Source organism: Cervus elaphus, chromosome 11, assembly GCF_910594005.1.
Source record: "Cervus elaphus chromosome 11, mCerEla1.1, whole genome shotgun sequence".
Lineage (NCBI taxonomy): Eukaryota > Metazoa > Chordata > Mammalia > Artiodactyla > Cervidae > Cervus > Cervus elaphus.
The window spans coordinates 84,741,516-84,746,062 of NC_057825.1; the positions used below are offsets into that span (position 1 = coordinate 84,741,516).

A 4,547-nucleotide genomic window follows, 5' to 3' on the forward strand; every position below is an offset into this window, starting at 1 on the left:
TCCATTTCCTCTTGATGTTGAAACTGTGGTTTCCCGGTTTTCTTAGAGTCTCTGTGGGTCACTCTGACCCACCAGATGGTCCCTGGTGATACAAAGAGACCTCACAAAGGGACCCTGAGGCAATAGCTCTTTCACTTCCAAGTGAAGGCCTTAGCAACACCTAGTTGAACTCAGGTCTTTGGTCTATTAGCATTGAATATAAGGCCCTTGCCTTCTCCTTACCAACCAGAACTCAGTGGAACTGAATAAAGATCATAGCTGATCGCCACACTCTCCTTACTGGGCCTATATTGCTAAAAGCATCTCTGAATCCACAAGTCTGTTGATTCATTTATGCATTGAGAATGCAGAGTCTTAGCCACTGGACCACCACAGAAGTTCCTTGTTGATTCATTTATATCTACAAATACTTCTTTCTTTGGCAGAGTATTAGTTGACAGGATTTCCTATATGATGAGGACGATGATTTGCAAAATGCTCTTCATACTCATATGTATATCACTGTTCTTTACCGTAGGGAAGTAACGGAGGGTACTCTTCCCAGTCCAGTGTCGAATAGAAATAAAACAATCTATTCTAATGAAATGCAGACTATTATTTTGTTTTGCCTCCCAGTCAACTCTTCAGGCTGAGTTAATTTCTTACTGATAACAGCTGATGCAGTGTCTTCAGTATTTCATCGGCACAACTGTAAAGGGGAGCACACCAAATGAGAGAAATTAAACAAGGTATAACCAGGTTGACTGTTTTAAGTGCTTTAATGAAACTATCTAATATATGTAAGTTGGAATCAAGCTCTGTACAGTAATGAGATACGTATATTCTATTCCTTTAGAGTTATTTAGCAAAAAAGAAGCTACAGTTCAGGAAAAAGGTAATGGCTCCTTCCCATTTAGTGACTAACATTCTTTTCCATTCCCCATGGTGTGGCTCATGCTTATAAATATTAAAAATCTGGTACAACCAAGCATAATCATCCAATACTTACTCAGCTTCTACCAAGTACCAATCATGCTAAATGCTCAGGAAATGAATTAGACACATTCCCTGTCCCCTTTAAAAGCAAGAAACAGGTAAATAGAGGCTTTATACATCAATAGAAATTCATAAAAGTACAGAGAGGGAGTGATTAACCACAGACACTGGAATTTGAAAATTGGATAGCATTTTACCTAGAAGAAGGGCAATTGAGTACATCATTTATGCAAGAAGTACAGAATCTATAGAGGCATAATGGTGAACCAACAGGGTATGTTCAGGGAACTCTGAAAATTAGCTTTCTTTTTTTTGAAGTTATGAAAAATATTTATACAATTCATATTTTAAAAGAAATAAAAATTGGGATTGAGAAGACATAAACCTATAAGCATAGTTACTTTAAAACTTCTTTTTCAATAATTAATAGGAACAAGAAGCAGTCTCTCGGGATGTAGATATTTGAAAAATTTCTCAAGTTAACCAACATGACTTAATTGACATTTCTAAAACACTATACTTAACAGTCAGAGAAGGCAATGGCACCCCACTCCAGTACTCTTGCCTGGAAAATCCCATGGACGGAGGAGCCTGGTAGTCTGCAGTCCATGGGGTCGCGAAGAGTCAGACATGACTGAGCGACTTCACTTTCACTTTTCACTTTTATACATTGGAGAAGGAAATGGCAACCCACTCTAGTGTTCTTGCCTGGAGAATCCCAGGATGGGGTAGCACAGAGTTGGACACGACTGAAGTGACTTAGCAGCAGCAGCAGCATACTTAACAGTAACAGAAAACGCTTTCAGTTGCAGTATACATAGAACTTCCATCAAAATAAACTGTATGAAGATAGCTTCTTTTAATTGCTAGAGGGAAAAGGGCTGAAGTGAGTGTGGAGATATGGTAGGAAACACTGCTGAAGAGGTAACCAGAGACTAGATGATACGAGACAGACAGAATCACTCTGTTAGGTACTATGTGGGATACAAAAAAGTCTTAAGACTTTTTGCTGCTCTTAAAGAATTTATGATCAAATTGAGGTGAGAAACCAACACACATGAAGAAATTAAGATGTAATTAAGAAGTCAATGATGAGTTGCTGACTCTAAGTGCAGTTGGGATTCAAAGAAGGTACAGAGATCAATACAGTCTGGAATAATCAAAGAATTAAGAGAAAGTTGAATTTGAGCTGCTCCTTGAATGGGAAGACTTAGCTCAATAGCTCTTAACCAACCAGTACTACCCCCTAGCGGACATTTGGAAAGGTGTAAGTTGAATTTTAGATGTCACAGTGGGAAGGTGAGAGGGTCATCTTAGGAATTGCCTTGTGATGCAAAGAGACCTACTCAACGAAGAATTGTCCCTCTCAAAAGTCTAGTAGTGCTCCCACCAAGAAGCACTAGCTACATAAGTAGGGGGCAGAGAGAGTAGATACCAAATGGTGAAAAAAAAACAAATATAAGAATTATGGAGATGTATCACTCTGGGTCATTAACAAGATTAATTAAATAAATAATATGTACTTATTCAGAAATAAATCCTATTCAATTTTAAAAATCGATTAACTTTTGCAACTTACACCAGGAATCACATGGTTAAATAGGCGTTTTTATGGGATTGCAATCTCAGATACCATTAGGGATTGGAGAGCAGGAACAGTGTGTCAGGGATTTAGCCAGCTCATCCCTTAGTCCCATCACTTCCCTGGTGGCTCAGGTGGTAAAGCGTCTGCTTGCAATGCAGGAGACCCGGGTTCAATCCCTGGGTTGGGAAGATCTCCTGGAGAAGGAAATGGCAACCCACTCCAGTATTCTTGCCTGGAAAATCCCACGGATGGAGGAGCCTGGTAGGCTACAGTCCATGGGGCCACAAAGAGTCAGACATGACTGAGCGACTTCACTTCACTTCACTTCACCCCTCAGTGCTGCAAGGTCATTCTGGATGCACGCAGCTCAGCACAGTGGCTGTATCATCCCCTCTCCAAGCAGTATGTGCCCATTTTCTGTTTCTGACCATCCACCAGGGGGTGCATCAAACTGTCTAAGTAAACTGTCTGTGTCATTCTGATCTTATGGCTTCTGCCTGCTCTTGACTTCTGTTTACTGCCTTTACTGTTTACTCTCAGATTTCTCCTGCATTCCTAACTGCCATATATCTACATCTCCCTTTCAAATGCCCCAAGATTGGGTATCTGATCACTTTGTTCCATGGCTCCGTCCCTGAGAGGCAAGCCCTTAGGCTCCATGGGCTTGTGGGTCATTGGCTGACTTGTGGTTTGCTTGCTCCAGAGCCTCTACAGTCAGGTCATCACCCATCAGTTTGCTGTGAAGGATCAAGATGGTCATAAGTACAGGGGAATGCAAGTAAAAGCGACAGGACCCCAGCCTTATCAACAAAGGCAATGACTTTTCAACAAGGACTCTGGCTATGCTGAAATGAGGTTCAATGAAAGTGGAATTACAGGATCTGCTACTCACAGTTGCCGTTAAAAAAAAATCAAATGCCAACTTTGCTGAGCACACAGTATAGAATAAACTGTTCAGCATTTAGAACTCTTCCATCACATTTATGCATATAGATTGTGGTCACTTTCAAGTTCAGGTGACACTACTTTCAAATATGAGGGTCATGCATTTACTGTCATTTCAAAGTCAACAACTACAAAATTTATCTCACAGATTTCTATCAACACTAAATTGCCCTCCAAACTTCTCTATTTCCAACCATCGTAGTAGAAATTTTATAGGGAGTATAGAATTAATTGTTGAATGAAATATATCATGGCTATGAACTGCAAGTATTCTAGGCTCCACTTACAAAGAGTGCCCCCTGGTCAAGTCTGATGGAAAGAAATACGTTAATAACCACATAAAACAAATTTTATAACCTGATGGCCTGCCAGCCAAATTGGGCCGAGAATGTTTTTCATTTTGATGAACACTGTAATATTATAAATATTTGAATTAGAATGGCATGCGAATTAGGATTTCAGTGTTCTCCACCAGTCCAGAAAGGTATAGCTAAAGAAGAAGCCATAAACAAGTACCAATTTGCAGGAGATGAAGTACAGGTTTTTAACACTGGACAAGGCCAGGTGATGAGGTCAGGTGGGTGATGTTTTATTTGGCCTATGATTTTAAATGCTAACACTTCAGTCCTTTTAAGGTGATCATACTCACCAGCCACTGTCTGACACCTACAGTCACACACTGTCTCTTTCACCTGCATGTAAGCCTGTTCCAGTGGGAAAAATAGATGTGCACTTCGAAGTCCAATTAAAACACACACTACCAGCAACACAGTACTGAAAGCCCCATTAAGCATCTTAAGAATGCCCAAGAGCGCGCCTGACCATGTTTGGAGTGACACATTTTGCTCGGTTGGTGAAAATTAGGATCAGGCTCAGGACACTGGAGAGTACGCACTGCATCCCATATGGCCTGGTGTGTAGGTAGATTGCTCCCTGGGTGCCTGAAACTCAGTGAAAAAACTTTGGGTAGGAATTAGAGGAAAATGATGGAGAATGCAAATTAGCACACTATGGATGGATCTGCATCATGTATGGCCACATT

At 40.6% G+C, this 4,547-nt stretch overlaps 1 non-coding gene across 1 annotated transcript; it reads left to right on the forward strand.

Annotated features, from left to right (window-relative positions):
• Positions 1 to 2,676: 2,676 nt before the first annotated feature.
• Positions 2,677 to 2,748, forward strand: TRNAC-GCA. Its single transcript has one exon. It is a non-coding gene; the product is annotated as a tRNA-Cys (tRNA).
• The last annotated feature ends 1,799 nt before the right edge of the window (positions 2,749 to 4,547 follow it).